Genomic DNA, 25,433 nt, shown 5'->3' on the forward strand with positions numbered 1-25,433 from the left:
TAATCTCAGCCACTCTGCAAACCAAAGATAAAAAAAAAATGAAAATCACTTTTCTGCAGATTCAACTTGAAATGTATTTTGCAAATAATTTTTCTCTCAAATGATCCATTACAGCACCCATGTCTCCCCTTCAACCCCTTTGTTAAAGGGAACATGACACATGTAAGCTATCATTACTAAACTGTCGCCTTTGATAATGCTAGTTCTATGGTTATATTGCTGGCTTCTACAGTTTGGGGCACTGGGCTGGAACAAATACGCAATTCCGGAGTTCTGATATCAGTCTGTCCTAATTGATTGAATGATTGTACTGGGTCCCTTTTTTCCAGTAAATAGAAGCCCAAGACAGCCAGGCAACTAACATCTTCAGAAATAAGTCAACAGTGGCAGCCTATACATTTCTGCAAGTACAGGAGTCCTTTAATATTAAACCTTCAGACATATTATATAATACTAACCAACAGGGGGACAAACGTTGGGACCCCTTTCCTCTTAAAGACAGCTTGAATTGTGGAAGCTATACCAAATAAGGCAAGTAAGAGGCAAATGACTGGTCAACAGTTAGTCCTCTGGGGTCCTGGCAGGTAATCTTTTTCTCTTTACTGACTTGCCATGCTTTGTTTCACAATATGCAACAGGGAGCCTGGGGCAGAGCCGCATCTCCAGCAGAGGGGTGAAAGAGATCTAGAAATTCTGTGGAGAAGTTCAGGGGTTTTGTACCAGGCAGAGAATAATTTGTAACCAGTTTCTTGCATATTCACATTTACCGAACCCTTGTGGTTATTGGACAGAACTTGTTCCCAGTTGGCTTCCGAAAGATCTAGAGACAGTCGCCGTTCCCATTGTTGACACAGTCTACTGGCCTTCGGAGTAGTAGTTGAATGGAGTAGAGAATAAATCACTGAAATCATGTGTCTTTGAGGGATCGATCTAGAACAGATGGCTTTGAATGGCGTGTGGGGTCTGGACCACTCACTCGGAGTGTTCAGATAATGGAAGAAGTGTCTCAGCTGAACATACGTCCAAAAAGGAAATTACTTGTTGAGCATTTTAACCACCTTTCGCCCGCCATATAGTACAATGACAGGCGCAAGGTGGTTCTCTCGTTCTGATAGGACGTCTTATGACGTCCTTCCATTCTTACCGCGCATGCGTGGCTCAGGGAGCGCGCAGCGGATCACGGAAAGAGCCGAAGATGTCGGCTCGGTCATGTGATCAGCTGTGTCCAATCACAGCTGATCACATGTAAACACGGAAATGCTGGTTATCGGCATTTCTCTCCTCTCGAGCTGTCACACTGACAGCTCGAGAGGAGAGGAGAGCCGGTAATCGGCTTTCCGTGAAGGGGACATGTACACTGATCATCAGGGCAGTGTGCCCTGATGATCAGTGTGGCCTCAGAAGTGCCACCTGTCAGTGTCCATCAGTGCCAGCAGTCAGTGCTCGCCAGTGCCACATCAATGCCATATATCAGTGCATACCAGTGCACATCAATGCCACATATCAGTGCCCATCTGAGCTGCCTTTCAGTGTCACCCATCAGTGCCAGTCAGTGCCACCTATCAATGCCAATCAGCGCCACCCATCAGTGCTGCCAATCAGTGCCACCTATCAGTGCCAGTCAGTGTCGCCTATCAGTGCGCATCAGTGCCAGTCAGTGCCGCCTATCAGTGCTAGTCAGTGCTGCCTAACAGTGCCTAACAGTGCCAGTCAGTGCTGCCTATCAGTGCCATATATCAGTGTCATGTATCAGTGCTGCTTTTCAGTGCCCATCAGTGATGCCTGTCAATGCCCATCAGTGCAACCTACCAGTGCCACCTATCAGTGTCCTTCAGTGCAGCCTATCAGTGCCCATCACTGCAGCCTCATTAGCGCACATCAGTGAAGCAGAAAAATCACTTATTTACAAAATTGTAAAACAAAAACTAAGAAAAAACTTTTTTTTTTTCAAAATTTTCGGTGGTTTTTGGTTTGTTTAAGAAAAAATAAAAACCCCAGAGGTGATTAAATACCACCAAAAGAAAGCTCTATCTGTTTCAAAAAAATGATCAAAATATCATATGGGTACAGTGTTGCATGACCGCACAATTGTCATTCAAAGTGTGACCGCTGAAAGCTGGAAATTGGCCTGGGCAGGAAGTGGGTATAAGTGCCCTGTAGGCAAGTGGTTAAGCTGCAACCGTTCCTTATTCAAGAGGACTCCTTTATGAAAGAAATGTTCTATAACAATGCGTTTGTATGGAGGCAACCGGCCAGAAAATTGGTGGCTAGACCCGGAGAAAAAGCTGGATTGTGCTGCAAAGGGGTCATAGGTCCCGGGGTCGAGGATAGCTCAAAGGTGCTGGAGGCTGTATAGAAGCAGTGTAGAGATGGACCAACAAATGGGTGGTCTTTAATGCACAAAGGGAATGAGAACGGAGCAGTCATGGGGCAAGGTGCAAAGGTGTATGTGCCCCAGCATTTTCCAGTTTAATCCAGGCCTTTGAATTCCCCGTGTAAATTCCAATCCACTACACGTGTCAAATGGTTTGCTAGATAATATTTATAGATATTGGGGATCTCGACACCCCCCTTGAGTTTAGGCTTAGTTAGGAGGTCATAGCTTATTCTGGGGCATTTCTTGCCCCAAATAAAGTCAGTACATGTTCTTCTATAGATGACAAAGAAAGGTTTTGGTAAATTGATTGGCACTGCTAACATGGTATATAGAAGTCGGGGTAAAACATTAATTTTGATGATGGCTGTTCTTCCAAACCATGAAAAGAGGCCCTCATGCCAGGTCTGGAAATCACGTTGAATATTTAGCAAAATGGGTAAATAGTTCAGGTCATAAAGATCCGATAAGAGCCGCAGCAGTTGTATACCTAGGTACGTGATGGTCTTCTCTTGCCAGAATTAAAGGATAACATGCTTTACACTCGTCTACTGCCATTTGGGGCAAAGAAAAATTGAGAGCAAACGATTTAGCAAAATTGATTTGTAGGTTGGAAATTGTATTGTAATGAGCAAAGTCTTTCAATAAGTGGGGAATCGTGACCTCGGGTTCAGTTAAAAATAAAAAAATGTCATCCGCAAAAGCAGCAATCTCATGCGTGCATCCTGCAAGCTGGATGCCCGCTATCTTGGCATTAGACCGCAGTCACCTTAAAAAAGGTTCCAGGGTTAGCACAAAGAGGGAGATAAAGGACAACTCTGTCTGGTACCGTTTGATATGGAGAAGGCATCCGTCAGGTGACCATTAATGCAAACACGAGCTGATGGCTTAGAATACAGAGCTAGAATGTAGTTCAGCATAGTGTTGAGTATGCCGATGGCCTCCAGGGTTGCTCGCGTATAATCCCAAGCCATTCTGTTGAATGTCTTCTCCGCATCAAGGGACAGGAAAAAGCCTCGTTGAGCGGAGGAGGTCAGCCAGTGGTGAACGTTAAGCGCTTTCAGAGTATTGTCTCTGGCCTTCCTCCCCAGTATGCAGCTAACTTGATCCAACAAAATAAGAGAAGGCAAGAATGGGAGTAGACGGTTCGCCAAAATTTTGGCATAGAGCTTGAGATCAGCATTTAAGAGGGAAATGAGTCTGTAGTTGGGGATCAACGTTGGATCCTTGCCCTCTTTAGGGATGACAGAGATATTGGCTTCTAAGGAGTGCTGCTATTGTTGCGGGTGAGAACCTAGATCATTAAATGTTGTAAGGAAAGGGTCCATGAGTATTTCAGAAAAAGTCTTATAATATATTGCGGGTAGGCCAGCAGGGTCTGGGCATTTCCCTGGTTTTGTGTATTTTAGATCTGTGAGAAGTTCCTCTCTGGAAATGGGTCTGTTCAAGAGATTAGCGTCAGTGTCAGATATCGGTTTGGGGCTATACTGCGAAAAAAAGTCTTTAATAAGCTCTTGTCTATGGGTGCGGTCGGTGGCATTAGGGGTATATTTGTACAGGTTGTATAGGTCTGTTTAATAGTGAATGAATTGATGTGCAATATTCTCAGTATTGACTAGAGAGCTGCCATCCGGGGTCTTGATAGTGTGAATGGTAGTGGCTGCACGTTGAGCCTGTAATGCTCTTGCCAGAAGCTTACCGTGTTTGTTGCTCTTCTCATAAAACAATTTCTTGGTTAGAATAAATTTACGTTTAGTGATTAGGTCGAGTTCCGCCAGTAGGTTCGCCTAGGCTTTGTGTAAATCATGGGGCGTTTTTTGAGCCTCGACTGTGCACAATTTCAAGATTCTGCACCCTCTTTAGCAAGGTGTCAAGATGTGCCTGTCTGTCCTTGCATTTGCATGCCATTAAGGCAATCATCTCTCCCCGTATTACACATTTATGTGCCTCCCATTCAGTAATAAAAAGAGCATTCCGGGCCGGAGTTTTCAAGGAGGTATAAATGAAGACATGATACTAAATGAGATGTATGCAGTTTATCCGTAAGTAATGACGTGTCCATTCGCCATAAGGCCGATCGGGTTTGGTCGTCGGGAAAGGGAGGGTAATGGGATTATGGTCAGAAAGTACCATAGGTTCAATGGTGGCTTTCGTGAGTAGAGACAAATCCAGTTGTGAAATAAAAAAATAGTCCAGTCTAGAGTGCCGATTGTGAGGGAGCGAGAAGTAGGTAAAGTCTTTCATAGTAAGATAGAGGGTGCGACAGGCATCGTGGACTAATTAGGGATTGAAGTTGAAGTTTAATACACTGAAGAGCTTTATATGGTAATGTAAAAGTGCCAGTAGACGTATCAAGCAAAGGGTGGATTTGGAGGTTAAATTTGCCTCCGAGAAAGACAATGCAGGTAGAAAAGGAATCAACTGATTCACTACTGACCTAAGGAAGGCAACTTGTTTGGTATTCGGGCAGTAGATATTAGCCAACATGACCGGTCTATTGTAGAGTGTGCCTTTCAAAAATATGTATCTGCCATCCTTGTCCACCAAGGAGTTGGCAACGTGAATATGAAGATGAGTATGGATACGCCTTTGGTTGTGGATTGAGTATTAGTTGCGTGATACACGGTAGGGTAATACGGGTTTGTCAGTTTTGGAATGTGAATCAAAGGGAAGTGTGTTTCTTGGAGGAAGATTATGTCTGCCTGTTGCTTTTTCATTAAAAGGATAAGCTGCGATCTTTTGGGGGGGATGTTAAGGCCCCTAGCATTTAGAGAAACAAGTTTCAATGTGATTGGAAGATTTTTTTTGTATTCGGTGAGCCATGAGTGCTGTAGCCAGGAGTGTCAGGACAAAGGAGGATTTAAAGCCCTAGTGTCAGCAAGGAGGAATGGGCATGGACGGCGGAGGGAGAGAGGGGAAGACAAAAAAAAAGGGGGGGGGTGTTTGGAAGATAGTACCAGAAGTGAAGGGGACAAGTAAATATCCAGAGGCAGGGGGGAACCTGCTATCCTGCCAAAGGAAAGGAAGGGAGCTCCCGGATGTGATCAGCGGAAAAAGGTTGAGATCAGAGAGCATACAAATGAGAGCACCACTGGGGGTATCACCTTTAGTAGGTTTCCAATAGAATTAGAAAATTTGTGTAGATGTGGAAGCTATGAGCCTTACAAGGAAAGCTGTAGGGGGGGATCCAGACACTATTTGACACTGTTCACGTTTTTAAAGTAGCAGTGGGGAGTAGGAAGGTCACATCAGAAAAACACAGCAAAATCATATCATACATACAATGTATAAAGTGGCCAACTAGGTACAATAACATAACTAACAGGTCATAGCATAGTGAAATACTCGATAAAATCTCAAGCAAGTTACCGTAGGAGTCTGCGAAGGACATTAGAAAACTACAGATGGGGCTTACTGAACGTAGCCCATGGGGACTGCCTGGTACAGTATCTGGGTAACGAACAACCACTGTATGACAGAGTGAATAATCAGGCATGAAAACAGGCTACGCAGGGGATAGGAAGGCAAGGTGAGTACTTAACGGCTACAAATGGCAATGTAGAACAGGACAGCTCAAGAAAGGAGAGAACAAGAGAAAAACCAAGACATTAAAAATAAAACTTGTACAGAAAAACTGTCTGCCAAACTTAGCTAGCTCATATAAATGTTTACCCATTCTCTGAATATCACGTATTGGGGTTCACATATAGTTTATTAGCGCAGCACCACAATTTAAAATTCTTCCTGAGAGGCGTATCTGATTGAGTACTTGGGAGAGGAACTACAGGTCAAATAATTACCTGCCAGGATTGGAGTAGGATCCAGGTGTGATCCTGAAAGTGCAATGGCCCATTGGGTCGCCTAAAGGAGGTGAGGAGGCAATCTAGCCACTGAGGATAAGTGTTCTGACACTTTCACCGATACCATCACTATCTTCACGTTGCATGTTTTTTGTGTCGTTTGAAGCACTCATTTATGGACAATTAGAAATTTGTTTTGAGTTTTTTAAGTGATTTGCTGTGTGGTCACATTTGTCACTTGTCACATTTATTATATCCCTTATTTATAGGGGTCATTTGATATATTATAGGTCATTTATATGAGTGATTTCACATATTTCATTTATATATTTCACTTATATATTTCATTATTATATTTCACTGATAATAGGGCACCAGGATGACCATTGGTCACTTTTGTTTGGGCACTTGATGCACTTTTATATATATATTTATGTTTATTCAGTGTATTCGGTATTTATATGATTTTGAGGTTTAGTTAGATTAAGCGCTGCACTACTTTTAAGAATTATTTCATCCTACCATCAGGTGGGAGAGGTTGAGGAATGGAGGTGGGTCGAAATTCACTGTACCATTCCGGAACATGAGGTGATGGAATATCCAGCATTTCACAAAAGTGCGGGAGATCCTTGGGAACATGAAGCAGCGCTGTGTGACCCAGCACAATAGCAGAAAGTCCAAAGGGGAACCTCCATCTGTAGTGTATGCCACGTGATCTAAGGGTGTCCAATAATGAGCAGAGTTCTTTACGATGCTGCAGGGTTATGTTGGAAAAATCCTGATATATCTTAACTTCAGCCCTTTCATGAGTGATCTGTATTCTATTGCGTGCTTTGTGCAATATTTCCTCTTTCAGGCGGAAGCTAATTAGATAACAGATCACGTATCTCGGCGGATCTATATTTCGACCTTTCGGTCGCAGTGCGCGGTGGATGCGTTCCATCTCTATCGCAGAGTCAGGGGGTCTATCAAGGAGCCCATTAAAGATATGAGTAGTAACGAACTGGAGCTGATCTTGCTCAATAGATTCAAGGAGACCCCGGAGCCTTAGATTATTTCTGTGTCCCCGGTTGTCCAGGTCTTCTAGATGGCGGTGCAATTCACACATCTGGAAAGTATGAGCATCTGAAACAGCTTGTACAGTATATCTGAGCATCCTGGCGATTAGCGGTCATTTCCACTTTTTGTACTCTGTCAACAATGGCCTGTATATCATGGCGCAGATCTGTAATAGCTGCTATAAGTGTCCCCTTAATATCAGCAGTGAGATTATGCAGGTCACTCAGGTTAAGTGGACGCTGTGAAGTGTGCCCCAATGGGGAATGGGTGCTCTGATCAGATGGGGACTGACTCATGGCTTGTGTTTCATGGCATCGAGCAGGAGGGCTGGCTGCCGTCATGTTGTTGTGATGTGTGCGGAAGAGCTCAGGGATCTGCTTAACCAGCTGTGGCCCTGAGTACCACGGGACCCACGGGGACTGCAAACGGGATATGGAGCTGGGGGCATCTGGATTCCAGCTTTCACCGGCGGTAACCCCCTCGAGTGGCCGAAGCTCGTGCTCTAAGCAGCCATCTTGGTCCGTGGCTTGGACACGCCCCCCTTATATAATTTTTTAATTATCTTCTTATAAATACTGCCATTGTTATCTGAGGATAGAGTGTAGCATGATGCCATCATTGGGATGTACCAAAAGTGTTTAAAATCATCCTTTTGGAAGGAACATTTTGTAGTGTCTTTGATTCTATTTTGAGTAGGTTTGTTGTGGGCACATTCTATATAGTCTTTGCACATAATGTAAATTAAACTAAAAGAGTACACTTCCATCTTCTGTAGTTTGCAATTCTCTTGAACACCAGTTGGGAACCACTGTATTTTCGTTAACACAACAATACTCGTTGGTCAGCAGCAGATTGAAAAGGGGTAACTGCAAAGCTCAATGTTTTCAGTTTGTAGTTACAAAAAATGGAACTGCACTGCATCTGAGCACCACAAACTAAAAATGCTATTTAATTCATTTTTAATATTCAATCAAACTCACCCATCCACTCATGTCTCCTTTATTTAGCTGAGAAATCACTTTGAAAAACACCCCTAGCATTTCAGGCCTTCTTGAGCAAGGGCAGATGATTCATGTAGCATTTATTTACTAGAATCAATTTGCCCTTAGCTCAGGCATGCAGGCAGGAGGGTGTGCTTAGCTGGGAAAACTCTTCCCCTCCTGAATACTCCTTGGATGTATGACCTCATTTGCCTAGGCCTGGAAACCAGGAAGTAACTGAAGAAAAAAAATTGAAAAGTAAATACAATATACCTTCCTATCTACAGTATTTGCTGATGCTAGAACCCTAAGGATTAAAAATAGTCTGTGTTAATCAAGAGAGTGAAGTTCCACTTTAATTTATTTAGATTTTTCTTCTTTGGACCTCTTTGGGGAAATTGTACCATAGAACTGACGTAAAGTATGGTGCAGGAAGAGTCACAAGGCTTTCTGCATTTGAGAAATGAAAAGTCATATCCTCTCTATGCCCAATAAATGGACCACATACAGGTATGGTAAATCTTTAGAGTGAAAACTTCACTACAGCGGCATGACCAGAAGTGCCTTGGCAAGTTTTGCACAAAAAAACTTAAAGCAGAACTTCACACTCTCTCAATCAACATTGACTATTTTTAATCATTATGCTTCTAGCATTAGTAAATAGATAGGAAAGTATATTATATTTACTTGTTTTAAACTTTTTTTTTTACATTTCTTTAATTGCTTCCTGGTTTCTTGCCTAGACAAATTATATCAAACATCCCAGGAGTCTTCTGGTGACTGAGAGGCTTTCTCAGCTAAGCAAGCCCTCCTGTCTGCATGCTTGAGCTAAGAGCATATGGATTCCAGGAAATAAATGCTACATGAAGAATCTGCTCTCACTCAAGATGGCGAGTGCTAGAAATGCTAGGGGGTGTTTTTCAAAGTGATTTCTCAGCAAAATAAAGCATAGATACATGGATGAATGGGTGAGTTAAATGGTGTTTTTGGTTTGTGATTTCCACTTTAATCATAAGTCATTATGACCTTGACATAAAATGTGTCAAGGCATTGCTGATCAAGCTGCTGTTGTGAACTTTTTACTTGAATACATTTGGAAAATGTGTGTTTAAGCTGCCGCTAAGCACTGACAACATGGAGCTTGTTTTCTAAAAACTGGAGAGTGCAAAATCATGAGCTGAGCATGGTATGCGATCAACTTCTAACTTCAGTTTGTACAATTAAGCTTTGACAATAAAACCTGGCAGCTGATTGGCTTCTATGCAGAGCTGCATCAGATTTTGCATTCTCCAGTTTTATTAAGTCAACTGCCTTGTGTCAGCAGCCATCTGTAAGCGTGTATCCTCACCCTGCAGACTCTTGCTTAGTGAATTCTTCAGACAATTGTATTTAAAAATCTTACAATGTCTTATATCCCAAAATATACTCTAGTGTTTGTTCTACCCTAGGAACACACAGTATAAATATACACATAAATGTAACCACACTTCTATACATATTATATACATTAGCCATTTTAGCCCCAATCTTTTAACCACTCGCCCTCCTGAGGATTTACCCCCTTTCCTGACCAGGTAATTTTTTTGTGTTACGGCGCTGCATTACTTAACTGACAATTGCGCGGTCATGCAATGCTGCACCCAAATTAAATTTACGTTCTTTTTTTCCCACAAATTGAGCTTTCTTTTGATGGTACTTGATCACTTGTGAGTTTTTTATTTTTTGCGCTATAAAAAAAAACCTGGCAATTTTGAGAAAAAAAAACTATATTTTTGACTTTTTGCAATTAAACATGTCCAGTAAAAAAATTTTAAAAATCAAGTTTCGTCATAAGCTTAGGCCAAAATGTATTTTGCTACATGTCTTTGCTACAAAAACATCCCAATATGTGTAAATTAAATGGTTTACGTAAAAAGTTTCAGCGTTTACAAATGGCGGTATAGATAATGGAATTTTTTTATTTTATTTTTTACTAGTAATGGCGGCGATCAGTGACTTCTAGCGGGACTTTGGGACTGAGGAGGGCATTCTGACACTGGGGGGAAACTGACTTGGTGTCACTGACATCCCCAGTGACACCAATACAGTGATCAGTGCTAATAAAAAGCACTGACACTGTACTATTGGCACTTGGCAGAAAGGGGTAAACATGAGGGGCGATCAAAGGATTAACTGTGTGCTGTTTTACTTTGGGCTGTGTGTCTGTGCTTCACTGTAATCACACTGCTTTGGACAGCCATCCAAAGCAGTGTGCACGAGCTGACAGGGAGGAGAACTGTATTGTTTACATACAGTTCTCCTCCCCGTTGGAGATCCTCAGCAATCACCGGGCGCCGGCAAGTAATCACTGGCTGGGTCCCGGTGATTGACAGCCGCCCCCCTACCCAGAAATGCAAAATCACATGATTTTGCACACCCGCTGCGGTACTGTAGCAGTATATCTGCTATAGGGTGGTTGGGAAGTGGTTAATATACTCCTTCAACTTGGAACTAAGTCAACTTTAAGCATGTTTTCTTTTGTAGCTGAAAATAAAAATACAAAGTGCATGCTGTATATACACGCTATATGCTTATTAGCAGTAAATTTATTTTAAGTGAAGTTTTTCTTGAAATCTATGAAGCATTTAAAGAGGAAACATATTACTCTTTTTCCAAGGTCACAAAGGTAAGCATTTAATGTTTGATTAGGTTCTTCCTTGTACAAGTGAGTATGGTTAACAGCAAGCCTCTCAATCTCCCAGTGTCTAACATGCAGATTAGCAGTGTCAATCTAAATCAAAACACAATGGCCCCATCACTGTCAGTGGCAGGAATAGATGTCCACCGTTTGCCGGTAAACTAATACCTTATAGTTTCCTGACACCTTGATGGAGAGAACATTAGACTGCACCAAACAGGTCGCTCCTGGAATCCTGTGCAGACACTGTGCCAAGGTTAATGCTGCTACAGTCCTAGGAGAAAAACTGCCAAAGATCCAGCTTGTTAACATAAAGAATGTGAGACAATGCTTGGACTTTTAACACTAACTGAAATGCTAGGCTGTCTTAACCCATCACCAAGCCTGCTTTGTATACTGTATATGTTAAGTCTGTCTGCAATGGAAACAACAGCACCAATGTTACAATTCTGTATTGTTTCCACATTAATATAGAGCCATAATATAAAAGGTAATAATAAGGAAATCTATTAAAAGGGCTGTTTTGACATACCCTGCTGTAAAAAAAAAAATCAACTTTGCCTGTGCTTTATAATTTATTGTTTATTCATTAGCATCATTATCTACACAAATGATGAACATCTTGTTACATATTTAGAGCCTGTCATGCAGTGACTTCCTCATCTAAATTGCAAAAGTGCAGTCAACTATATTATTTTATATTTAATCTCTGTTTATTAGGTTTCCGCATTATACAGAAAAAGGAAGGATGAATGAACATTAAACATACAATTCCTTATCAGCAGAGACATTACATAATGCTATGAACATCTTTCATTTGATATATACGAATTAGAACGAGTTATAGTATATCTGATTGATACTATGTGACACCTCAAAAGATAAGAAACAAGCAGAACTTGGTGTGAGTCATGCTTTATTTGTGAACATAAGGTTTAGGATCTTTCCTCTACAGGTATATACACAACAGGATATCCTATATGTCATTGCCTTTTGCTATTGTGAAAACTGTAATGGGGGAAAACAATAAAAATGTATGGGCTAAGAGAGCAATACAGAAAAGAGAGAAGAGAAAAAGAAGGGTTAGGGAGTTGGGATAGAGTGCTACCCAAGATTCTTCTATTGACTTGAGCAATATTATGTGATGTGAAATCTGTGGAATATCTGAAATGAACCCACATAGACCATATGATCATAAACGTTTCTGTAGTGTCTCTGTCCCAGGAGATCATCTATTCCATCTGGTAGATGGAGTCCATTACATATGCCCTCTGAAAGCAGGGGAGTGTTTTTTCTATGCCAGTGTCAAGACATAATGGCTCAAACAGAGACTAGAAAGTGATGCAGCAGATCTCTTTTGATATGTTCATGAAATCTAAGGATCACAGCAGTCATACCAAAGTGATTTGAGGGATACTGGGTAGGGTGTGGCCAGTTAATATATTTATTTTTTATTTATTTCAGGTACTTATATAGCGCTGTCAATTTACGCAGCACTTTACATATATATGGTACATTCACATCAGTCCCTAACCCTCAAGGGGCTTACAATCTAAGGGCCCTAACTCACATTCATACATACACATACTAGGGACAATTTAGACAGGATCCAATTCACCTACCAGCATGTCTTTGGAGTGTGGAAGGAAACCGGAGTACCTGGAGGAAACCCACGCAGGCACAGGGAGAACATGCAAACTCCAAGCAGGTGGTGACATGGTTGGGATTTTGTGGGTGAATTTCTTTAAGCAGGAGTTTGAAAATACTTCTTCACTCAAGTCGGCCTCAACATGCTATTTCAATAATATACAAAGTCCAGGGATGCAAAGTGAGATTTGGTATAATATGATCTTCCTCTAATTTGACCCATAACTTTGTGGTCTTACCATGAAACCAGTCTATGATTCTGAACAATGAGGCTGCATGGAGGTAAATAAAGATGCCATGCAAAGTGACTTCGCCTATTTTAGGCAAGGTCAAGAAGCTTTTGAGGATTCTGATTTTTGGTGCCTTCAGACAAAATTGCCTGTCACATAAGTTTTGATAAGAAGCTAGGTGTGGATCCGGCAGGGGCAGCTTGGAACCTATACTGTATAGGAATTTAGGTAAAATATCCATTCAATGATACTGAATGTGCAGCACCTTCAAAGGAGAGAGAAGAAAGGAGGATTAGGAGATAGAGAGGAAAAGAAAATGTCAGTGTTAAATCTACAGAAGAAGTAGTTCCTTGGGGGGGGGGGGGGGTAGCAGTAGAAGGTATCACTCTGACTGCCACCTGTTAAGGTGAAAACATATCAAACTTGCAATTTTTAATGTAAACCAAACAACACCATGAACTCCGAAAAATAAGCCACTCTCTGAAAGGGAGATAAATTGTCTTTCAAGTTAAATCTGGTCAGTGTGTAATAGGTTGGATAGCATATCAAACATACAGATGTCATTCATTATCATAGGATGCATATGGTTATTCTCTAAAGTGTACCATATTTAAAAAGATCCAGGTGGGACTTGTTTAAAGGGGGCTTTGCTGGACCACACTTGTACCTACAGAAAACCATCAATTGCATATACTGTAATTTCACTGTACAGAGCTGTATTAAATGTCCCGACAATGAAGCAGGCCACAGCCATATTGGTATAAAGTAAAGGCCCAAAACAATAAGTGTAAGTACAAGGTCCCCAAGCACAATCAGGACATCTTTATGATGATGTCTTGCAAGTGACCAGCATAGCATTGGTTTAAATGACCAAATGAAGCAGTGGATATGCGTCTAGCTAAACAGCAGTTCCAAACACAACCAAGACTAAAGTGCTCAAGCAGTATACAGTATCATTCAATGTTTCCCTTCCAGGTGAGGAGTTGGAAAGCTAAATCCAGTGGCTCAGTTCTTGACTGAGACCACTGTGGGAGATAAATTGCAGGGAAACCAGAGCATTGTGGGAATGAGTGCAGGCCCTTACTAGATCTAAAGTCTATGGTCTGATATTCATAGTGTGCTTGCAGTTGAATGGGAAAGCCCCAACTATACAAAATGTTCTTGGCTTTATGGATGTTGAGCAGGACATGTACTGCTCTGCACTTAGAGTGGGGTAGATTTACTAAAACTGGTGCACTCAGAATCTGAACTGCACCAGATTTTGCACTCTCCAGGTTTAACAGGTTTAGTAAATAAATCCCAGTATATCTGGAGAGATAATTAAAGAGTGAGAAATGCATTTCATGAAAATCAATCTGGTTTTTATCATGGATGGCTTTCATGATGTCTTCCTTGAGGTGAAAGTAATGCACCCCAGATAGGACTGGGCTCTCAGGTCTAAGAGCTGTAAGTGGTCCATTAATACGATGCTCAGCTGTAGGAGAACAGGCCAATCAGGAAATTAAATCACGCTGCAATGTTAGGATAAGATCCTGCTGACAGGTAGCCTCTAGAAAATCCAAAATTCTAATATTATATTGGCAGTTCCAACTTTCGAGCTTATCCATCACTGACACAGTGTAATCAGTTTAATGGATAGCAGCTTTAGTGCACCTAAAGCTGGAAGTGTTGGGTTTCTAGGGCAGAGACATATGTTTGGGTATCAGAACCATATCAATTTATTAATTTCATCTTTGTAAGAGGACTCCAGATGTTGCACATATGTCTACAAGTTGTCCCTGCTGGGCAATGAGTGGGTGTAGACCTGTAAGTCTCAAGCAGTCTACGAGGAACTGATTCTTTGCATACCTCCAAAATATAATGCAGAGCTGGGGTTCTTAGACTCCCAGGATTTGAAGAGGCACCAGAAGAGTCAGAGGCTGTATCCACTATTTTGACTGCTAGCTGGTTCGTAGTAAAAGCAGGCTGGAAAATTCACCATCCACCATGATTCCCAGTTTGCTGTCTTGGGGTGTCTATGGATGGTTCCAATTTCTTGCACTTTCCTAACATAAGCAGAGATGTAAGGATAACTTGAGGTGATGAGCTAATAGAAAGCTCTTGCGCTGGAGCAGCAAGAAAGCACATCTTCATCTGGTCAAGTCATGATCGTGAACTATATTATTTATGTCTGATGTGAAATTAAGAAGAAGCTTGGTAAGATTGTTTTGTTTGCAACTGCAGTTACTTCCTATTCATGTACAGTACCATCTGCTGCAGCTGGAAGGTGTAGAAAAGCAGTCATGGCCTGGCTCTTGCAATTTCTCATTCACTGTCAGCTAAGTTGCGTAGTGTGATTTATCATACTCTGTTACTTAGTCCTGAATGGACCACTGTTCAGCAGAAGGTTGATAACGCTAACAATATTCCAAAAGTTTTAATGTAAACCTATCACAAACCACCCAAAAATCTGCCTCTGCATAAATAAAAAATATTGCATATATAGAGGTTATTCATTAATACTGTGTGTCAAAATGAATTCGTAAATCCAGACATCTAAGTAGCTAATGTTCTGCTAATCCAAGAGTGGGTTTACCAATTGTGTAGACTCTGCTGCTGAATAAAGGCCAGATAACACTTAAAGTACCTGAGTATACTAGATATGGGTGTTGGGCCCTCTCACTGTCATGTAGAAGTGGACAGTTCTATGACAGGTGTGGATTGTGAAGCATTTCATCATGATGCCCTAAGGGTTTTTGTACACAGGCATTTGTTTATGTCTGACCTCTTTTTTTCCCAAAGTAAGTCAAAGAAAATACAAATGAAGAAGTTCAGAAGAAAGTCAGAAGGAATTTCAGAGGAATTTCAGACAGGTGTCAAATTCAAGCTGAAAGCATTTACCAAATTACTCTAATTATGTTCTTGGCTTGTAAAATTCAGGTGGTTCCGGACAGTGAATATCTCCTCATTTCCTGAAACAATTGCAGAATGCTTCTTCCATTTCCTCTTGACACTACTTGGACTGGAAAGGAATTAGGTGTTTAGCATCTATCTATCTATCTATCTATCTATCTATCTATCTATCTATCTATCTATCATGCCAAAAGTATTGGGATGCCTGCCTTTACACACATATGAACTTTAATGGCATCCCAGTCTTAGTCCGTAGGGTCCAATATTGAGTTGGCCAACCCATTGCCACTTTAACAGCTTCAACTCTTCTGGAAAGGCTGTCCACAAGGTTTAGGAGTGTGTCTATGGCAGTGTTTCTCAACTCCAGTCCTCATGGACCCCCAACAGGTCATGTTTTCAGGATTTCCATTATTTTGCACAGGTGATTCGATCAGTTTCACTGCCTTAGTAATTACCACAGCTGTTTCATCTGAGGGAAATCCTGAAAACATGACCTGTTGGGGGTTCATGAGGACTGGAGTTGAGAAACACTGGTCTATGGGAATGTTTGACCATTCTTCCAGGAGCTCATTTGTGAGTTTAGGCACTGATATTGGACAAGAAGGCCTGGCTCACAGTCTACACTCTGATTCATCCCAAAGGTGCTGTATTGGGTTGAGGTCAGGCCAGTCCAATTCCTTCACCCCAAACTCGCTCATCCATGTCTTTGTGGACCTTGCTTTGTGCACTGTTGTGCAGTCATGTTGGAACAGGAAGGGGCCATCCCCAAACCGTTCCCACATAGCTGGGAGCATGAAATTGTCCAAAATGTCTTGGTATGCTGACGCTTTAAAAGTTCCCTTCACTGGAACAAAGGGGCCAAGCCCAACCCTTGAAAAACAACCACACACTATAATCCCCCCCTCCACAAAACTTTACACTTGGCACAATGCATTCAGGCAAGTACTGTTCTCCTTGCAGCCGCCAAACCCAGACACGTCCATTGGATTGCCAGACAGAGAAGCATGATTGGTCACTCCAGAGAGCACGTCTCCACAGCTCTAGAGTCCAGTGGCAGCATGCTTTACACCACTGCATCTGACACTTTGCTTTTCACTTGATGATGTAAGGCTTGGATGCAGCTGCTCGGTCATGGAAACCCATTCCATGAAGCTCTCTATGCACTGTCGTTGTGCTAATCAGAAGGCCACATGAAGTTTGGAGGTCTTTTGTTTTTGACAGTTCTGCTCACTGTGTGCTTCAGCATACACTGACCCCGCTCTATCATTTGCCTACCACTTCGTGGCTGAGTTGCTGCTGTTCCCAGTTGCCTCCACTTTGTTATAATACCACTATCAGTTGACTTTGGAATATTTAGTAGCAATTACATTTCACAAATGGACTTATTGCACAGGTGAATACCTATCATGTTTACTATGCTTGAATTCACTGAGCTCCTGAGAGCGACCCATTCTTTCACAAATATTTGTAAAAGCAGTCTGCATGCCTAGCTTCTTGATTTAATCTATCTGTCCTTAGTGAATTGTTATTGGTTCAAGCACCTTTACTATTTAAATCCTGTTTACTTCATAAATCACTGACTTTGGAAAAGTGTATGAGGTGAAGCATTTTGGAAAAAAAAGTGAAAACGTGAAAATAAAAGAGCAGACTGGGCCTGGCAGATATTTGAGAAAATATGCTATCTATAAATTAGCCAAGTTCAGGCAGAATCATAAACTGGGCAGTTCAGTTCACTTTAATCACCAGCCAAGTGCACTAAAGTAAAACCTAGCAATGCGATATTGGCATTTTCCTAGTTAAACTAATTGGGCACTGTGAAGGTGCATTACAAAAAATAATGGCGTTTGTGTTACAGTAGACTGCATAAAGATGAAGCAGCTAAACAAATATTCATCAACAAACCACATGCTGTTTGATTAGTCTTAGGCTTCCTGGGCTTTGAAAGAATTGTGTAATAAGGTTCCAACACCTCAGGGGGCATCCTGCAATACATTTAGCTCAGTGAACATGCCAGTTTTCAGTCTTCGTGAGTTTATTATTTTCATCCAAAAGCCTACAGTAAATGTTTACAAGATTATATTTTGTTTAGAACCCATGAAATAATGGCTGGATTAACTTCTTCTTTGTTAACATAGTGACTTAGCCTAAATAGATGATGTAGCAATGGTTCCTTGATATAGAACTTTTTTCTATAAAGTAAGATATGATTATCACTGTTCAGTGTCAGCTCACCAATTGTGTGCCTCCTTTTAAAAACATGTTAACCAGATGCCCTAATATGGAAGACCTTATGATACGAGCCCTGGCATGTGTAGATTTATTACTAGTGGGTCCTACATACACATTAATATTTCTCAATCATTTCTTATGTCTTAAAAGAAATCCATGAGATCAACTTACTTTGTAATGTGGCCCCAAAGTTCAGGTGTCTAATTGCTGTCTCTGTTTTTTCTTGAACAAGGAATTGCAGTTCCCTATTAGGCAATTAGCAACACAGCTTCATATAACTGGACCACCCCTCTTACTCTACATCTTTCTATTGCCCTGTGAAATCACTCATGGCAATTGACAGTAAAGTGCAGGGGATGGGAGGAAGTTATTAACCGGTTGTTACTGGCAAGCTGCATGGTTGAAAATTGTCTAATAGAGGGCTGGGTCTTATGATGACCTTGATATCTCCAAGATCCTTTAAGAGGTAAGGTGAACTCTCCAATGTTGCTGTTTAAAGTATACTGATGGCTCCAGACATAATTTGGGCACTTCTACAGCTTTTAATACTGTTCCTCACAGACGGCTAATAAGTTGTAAGTGTAAGTTATGATCTGCAGGGTTCAAAGATTCAATCAGTAGTTGCATAGATAACTGGTCTTAAGATCACTTTCATTGAGTAATGGTCAATGATTCATAAACTGATTTTTCTAACGTTTAAGAGATGTACCCCAAGAGTTTGAGATTAAATGTACATTTTCTATGTCTACAGATGATAAATTCTATGCAGTGGAATTTAGTCTTCAGTTTACAATTTATTTAGATATTTTAATTTAATTTTATTTGGTATATACAGTTCATGGTAAATAAACCTCAGTTTGGATAATGTAAAGTAAACGTAAACCTATGGTATGTGCCATCTGCTGGATAAAATTCAGTAATGCTTTGCTTCCCTGCTGCTCACTTGGTCTCAATCTAGAGTCTTTAAATTCAGAATATTTAGCCACTGTGTCTTATTATAAAGCGTCTTCATACTTGCAGATAACTCTTCGGTGACTCAAACTTCCCTAATTTCCTGCCACATGTCTTGAACTTCAGCCTGCCTAGTAAGCCTTTACTTCTTTTTGTTTTGGCTGTTTAGTCAGCTGCCACTTTTCAGTGACACAGATGATTCAATTCATCCCCATAACATATGCACTTGGGGTTAGAAACTTATATGCATTGTACAGTCTAGGTGTTACACCTACCCCTAGCATAGGTAGTCATGCACTGTAGCTGGCTTCTGTGTTCTTAACCTATAGCAGCCCCCTTTCCCATCAGGCAAGCAGGCCTACTGGTAGTCAGTTGCCCCCAGGTCTTAAATGCGATGACATGATGCTACAGCGTTTGGCTACCACGTTGAGGCACACATGAATTATGCACAGCAAACAGGTACTTGTGGTTGGCAGACAGTCAGAGCAGTCCAGTGACAGTCCGGGTTCAGAACAGGTAGAGTTCAAAGAGTAGTCAGGGTCCCATCTGAGTTCCTCAAGAAGGGAATCCAAACAAGCCGTCAGGGCTAAGATGCAGCTCTTGGGCTTAAGACCAAAACAGGCAAACAGGGAGCTTGAAGCACGTGTTTCAAACACTGTCACAAGCAAGACACTTAGGGTTTGGCTGGCTTAAAAGGGGTTTGGTCTCCACCCAGAGACTGGCTACATCAATCACCTTGCAGGTGGATAGGCAGGCAGGGAGCATGTAGCTTGGTCAAAACCAGGATGCTGGAATGAGACTAGCAGCTGTCATGGAACAGGAGCGTTACACGCTCCTGACACTAGGATGGGGTAAAATATGGACAATAAATTACACAAAAAAGATCTGCAGATCTGTCAGGGCTCCGGGTATGACCAGAGGTATGTGAACTGACGCAGGGAAACGCAGGCTTCAGATATGTTATAAACAATATAATTTATTAATACTAACAATACAAAACGCAGTGCAATACTAAAACATAAACAAAGTGCAAACGAACCAAACCAAACCACCCACAGATAACAATACATACAATGCAAGCGTAGTCAGGCAGGCCGGGTCAATAACAATCGGGCAGGTAGGTACAGGGGGTCAGGCAGAGAATGGTCGGGGTCACAAGCCAGGGATCAAACAGGAGAAGTCAGCAGAGGTCAGGATCAAGCAGGGTCGGCAACAAGTCAGTCAGGCAGGAACAGGAATGCAGGTAACAAGATACAGGGGCCCATGGAAAAACACACACCAAGGCCCAGACTGCAGGTCTAGCCATCCCTTAAATACACCTCCGTAATCAGCTTCAGGTGTTTGGCTGACTACAGGGTTGAGTCTCTGATTGCTGAGAGCACCCGCTGGCCAGCCCTGGTCCTGCAGCCCACAAGGCAGGTGAGTCCCACCATTACTGGCAAGTCCATTCCTGACAAGATCATAAATTTAATAATGTTATGCAATGTCATTCTGAAGATTCTAAAGCTAGCAAGATATGGTCTTTGTTTTAAAAGAGGTGTAGTACAAGGTGAGTCACCTAATCTTGTCCCAATATAAAGCATTAGTAAGACCTCAATTTGTATATGCAATTCAGTTTTGGGTACCACTTCACAAAAATAAGGTTGTGGAAATGGAAAGAGTGCAAAGAAAAGCATCTAGATTATTAAGGGACCATAAAAGACTTTACCTATTAGCAAAGATTAATTAAACTGTATTTATTTTCTTTTGAGAAGAAGTGTTTAAGGAGGATATGATCAGCTATAAATATATAAATTACCCATACACTGAACTCTGTGGACAGTTGAAGGTCACCACAGAAGTCATAAATGCATTCATTTAAACACCTTCCCTTCTGGCCTATTGCAGATTGACGGCTGGGTAGGACGGTCCTCCTTCTGAGTGGCCATCATATGATGTCCTGTCATAAGGTGCCAAACACGCTGCCACGGGCCTGTGCAGCGGCGCTATCTGTCATCTGATCCATGACAGATCACTACACTAGCCCGCTGCGACCAATCATGGTAGATCACATGACATTCGTATATAATGGATGGCTTCCTTTCATGCCATCAATTGTATACAATTGTGTTGTTAGCTGTGATTGGTCACAGTGGTCACATGGTACAAACAGCCCATCTGTATCCTGTGATGAGCTTTGCCTAATCACAGCTAATCACAACAAAAGACTGAATGAATCGGTTTCATTCAGTAACAATGACTGCTAATATCAATTAAATACATTGGTATTAGCAATCATAATGTGTAAAACAAAAAAAAAAAATCCTTATCACTTACCTAGAGTATGGAAAAAACAACTGCTAGACCCCTAAACAGTACAATGGCGAACTTTATAGGCACTACATAAGACCACACTTTTTCATTTAAAAAAAAACATTTTATTCTAAATAAGTATAAAACAGTTTGAAATACATTGAAACAGTTCATACATTCAAAAAAGACTGGGAAAAAATCCCGCAAGATACACAACCTCCTCTTATCAATTAACTATGTAGCCACATAGGTTGTATTTGTACTAGTTATATGATAGCATTGTACTAGACTGGTGACAATGTGTTAAAAAAAATGATTTTTTTTTTAATCTCTTCATATTCCAAAAAAAGTAACAAAAAAAATTACAACTTCAAAAAACTTGCCACACCTCTTACTAAATACCTTGGACTGTCTATTTTCCAAAAATGGGTCATTTGGGGGGTATTTGTACTATCCTGGTGTTTTCTGGAATGAGATTGGTTTAAACTTTTTTTTTTTCAAAAGTTTTGTGGGGGTTTTTTTGTTACGCAAATAATAAAAAAAACTCAGTGGTGATTAAATACTACCAAAAGAGAGCTTTATTTGTGTGAAAAAAATGATACTTTTTTATGGGTACAGTGACCGTGCAATTGTCATTCAAAATGCAACAACACTGAAAGCTGAAAATTGGCCTGGGCAGGAAGGGGATAAAAAGTGCCCAGTATTGAAGTGGTTAAAGGAATTTAACTTTCTGAATACAGAAATGGTTCTTTACTACAAGAGTTGCAAAAACTCAATATGATCTTTCATGTGAACTGGTTCTACCAAACTTCATGCATCGTTTAAAATATGACTGGTTGTTTTTTCTAAAAGAAAAAAACATAAACAGCAGCTAATCTTTATAAAAGTAATATTGCAGAATGTCATTTCTTAAAAATAGCCATTGGGGAATAGGAAGGATGATGCCTTTTTATAAAGATTTTTTTAATAATTTTAATTTTATGAATACATACCTTTTTAACCTAAATATATAGCTATCCTTAAAAATGTTCAATATATATTTACTAAAATACCAAAATTTCAGCATGATTTTGTCAGCAAGCAGAACTGGCCACAGAACTGTAATTGTTTTTAATAATTTTTTTTAGTTTTGTATAAATTGTTACAGGCTTAGAATCCTGTGTTATGATTTTATTGTTTTGTCGCTATTGGGGAAATTTAAATAATAAAAATCCTATGCATCTGTATACAAACAAATATTAAAACAAATGTGCTGCTTTATTTCAAACTAAACAATATAAAGGGCATATATGTGTGTGTGAAACTCAATAAATATCAGCAAATAGCATAATTGTGCAAAGAAACCAAATTATTATGTGAATCCAATACAAGCCCAAAAAACAGTCATAGAAGTGAAAAAGTTGCTTTCAAGCCAGTGTAGAAGATATGTGTAAGTGAAAAATTCCTCCACCACAATGACCCCCACTGGCTATACTCTCATCTTATATTGACCCTCGCAACAAAGGTCCAAATTAGCTGTTGTAAAATCAGTCAGGTCTAGCACACCCTCTGCTTGATCTTCCTAGAGATAAGCCTCATATACTCCGCTAGATTTCTTATCATCATCAGCAGCTCAGGTGGTGGGTGGATGAATCAGTGCAAGTTATATGCTCAAAAAATAATAGAAACTGGCATAGTGCTTACTGCTTTTTTATTCATAAAAAACATATCAATAAAATATCACTTACATGTTTAAAAAAGAGAGAAATGTACAGTGTATTTCACTTAAACATTAATTCCCTTGTTGTTATAAAGGAGGATGTCTGTGCATTGTAAACACCATACTGTATATAGCTCCAACAGCCGACAGCACTCCATTCGGTTCAGAAATTGAATGGGAGAGAGAGCTGTCGGCTGCTGTAGCTGATAACAAGCTGGTAGGTCCTTCTCTTTAGTTCGGAGGACACATGCGCCCATGGTTGCCAAAAAGAATGTCAAATTTTGATTTGTCTGACCATAGAAAAGTTTTCCACTCTGCAAAAGACTATTTTTAATGAGCTTTGGCCCAGAGAAGATGGTAGCATTTCTGGATCATGTTCAGATTTGGCTTCTTCTTTGCATAATAAAGATTTACCTATAATTTTTGTATGGCACAGCACACTGTGTTCAGGCTGGGATTTTTGAAATTATTCCTGAGTCCATGCAGTGATGTCCATCACAGAATCATGCCTGTTTTTTTTGCAATACCATCTGTGGGCCTGAAGATCAAATGCATCCAATAGTGTGTTTCTGCCTTGTCCCTTGCACACAACAATTTCTTCAGATTCTTGAAATCTTTTGATGATATTATGTATTGTGGATGATATTAAAGTGCTTGCGATTTTTTATTGAGGAATATTATTCTGAAATTGTTTAGCATTTTTAGATGCAGTTTTTCACAGACTGGTGAACCTCTGCCCATCTTTAATTCTGAGGCACTCTGACTCTCTAAGATGCTCTTTTTATGCCCAGTCATGTTACTGACCTGTTGCTAATTACCCTAATTAGTTGCAAAATGTTCTTCCAGCACTTCCTTGTTAGTACCATTTACATTGTCAGCTTTTTGTTGCCCTGTCCCAACTTTTTGGAGTTGCATTATTGCCATCAATTTTAAAAGTATCTTTTTTTTTTTTCTTAAAATGGTACATTTTCTAGTTAAACATTTGATATGTTTTCTATTTTCCATTGTGAATAAAATATAGGTTTATAAGATTTGCAGATCATTGCATTTTGTATTTATGTAGATTTTACACAGCGTCTCAACTTTTATTGGGGTTGGATATAAACAGTATGTATGTACTTTATTCCTTACTGTTGTCAAGGGAGGCGCAGAGTTTTGATGGGATACAAGTGCAATTCTTTTTTTTTTTTTTTGGCACTTTCTCATTTTCAGTTTCTCTTAGCTCTGTTACAGACATACAGATATCTCTGTAATAGAACCTGATGAACGGCTATGATAAAGCACACAGAAAGCAGCCAGGTGTCTCGGTTAGATAGCTCCCGTCAGCCAGAGATACTCTCAAGGCATCATCGCACGATTCCCAAGTCTGATATCTCTGTTGGAAACATGGAGGCAAAGCAATTTGCAACAAGGGAATGGATCCATTTTAGTGCCCGAAGTCAGAGAAGCATTGAGTTCTGAAGTTATTGTTGTCGCGAGGAGAGACCTGAGGGAGCAAAATGATGAGAGCATTCAGCCAGTCATTTGTGTTATGGACATACCAGGGAGGAATTGACTAGAAAAAGAAACACAATTCATAATTTTTTCCATGGGAGTTCATGCCTAACAGCGACAAATTGTGAAAATTACAGTGATTATGACTTATTTGAACATCGGAAAATGGTTAACTCTTAACCGTGTTGCTGTTATAGGAATCTTGCATGACAATAAACAGCATATTTGGCACACTCGTGTACACAACTTCAACTATTTCACTGTATACTTAAATCAGAGCTAAATTCTTTTTAATTTTTGTAATATGTTGTATAAACATGTAATTGCGGGTTAAAAAGGTGCATACTTTGCAAAACTGTTGTGGCTTTTCAAGAAGGTCTTTCCATCTTATGTGCAGTCACAGTGAAGGTCCAGAGATTCTATATAACTTCTTAACTTAAACCCTGCTGTATGTACAGCTCGATGATCATAGTCTTTTGACACCTCTCTCTTATATTTGCATAAGGGACACAGGACATCAATTCACGGAACAATATGATTTCCCTGAGTCCTGTACTATGTGCTCTCATTTGTTGACAGCTGAATTTTAAAACAAGTGAAAAGTGGCTGAAAAAGTGGCAGGAGAAAGGGAGGAATTGATTGGGATTGAGTTGCGCTATTACATGCTCAGTTACTGGCAAAGAGTACAAAAAATAGCATATAGAGCAAATAGAGTGTTTCCTATGAGCGTTCACCCCCCACCCCCAGATGTTAGCTCTCCTTTATCAGTGTGTCCTAATGCTGATGAACAGACAAGGCAAAATGGTGTATGGATACAATAAAATATAGAGCATGGATACAATTGTGCCCAAACCAGGTTAGATTTCTTACCACATATGACTGAACACTTGGATTCCTCCACACTTTGCTCTGAAGCTTACAGAGGTATTTTGTGATAGCTGCTGTAATAGTAGCCCTCCAGTACATAGAAACAGTGGTAGGCTTTCAATCCTAATGCACAATGAGATTATCGTTCTTTCAATCCCATGGAAATGTAATAATCTATCAAACGCAGTTACACTTTAAAGTGGATGAAATGTAGTTTGCTTACTCACTTTCTATAATAAATA

The 25,433-nt window shown here is 40.4% G+C and overlaps 1 protein-coding gene across 1 annotated transcript in view; it reads left to right on the forward strand.

The window, feature by feature from the left end:
* The window catches only part of SPAG16 (sperm associated antigen 16), a 1,274,471-nt gene that overhangs the window by 585,345 nt on the left and 663,693 nt on the right, over positions 1 to 25,433 (forward strand). The gene's annotated exons all lie outside the window — the stretch shown is intronic.

Source organism: Staurois parvus, unplaced genomic scaffold, assembly GCF_062004578.1.
Source record: "Staurois parvus isolate SC_StPar_1 unplaced genomic scaffold, SC_StPar_1.0 ptg000011l, whole genome shotgun sequence".
NCBI classification, from domain to species: domain Eukaryota; kingdom Metazoa; phylum Chordata; class Amphibia; order Anura; family Ranidae; genus Staurois; species Staurois parvus.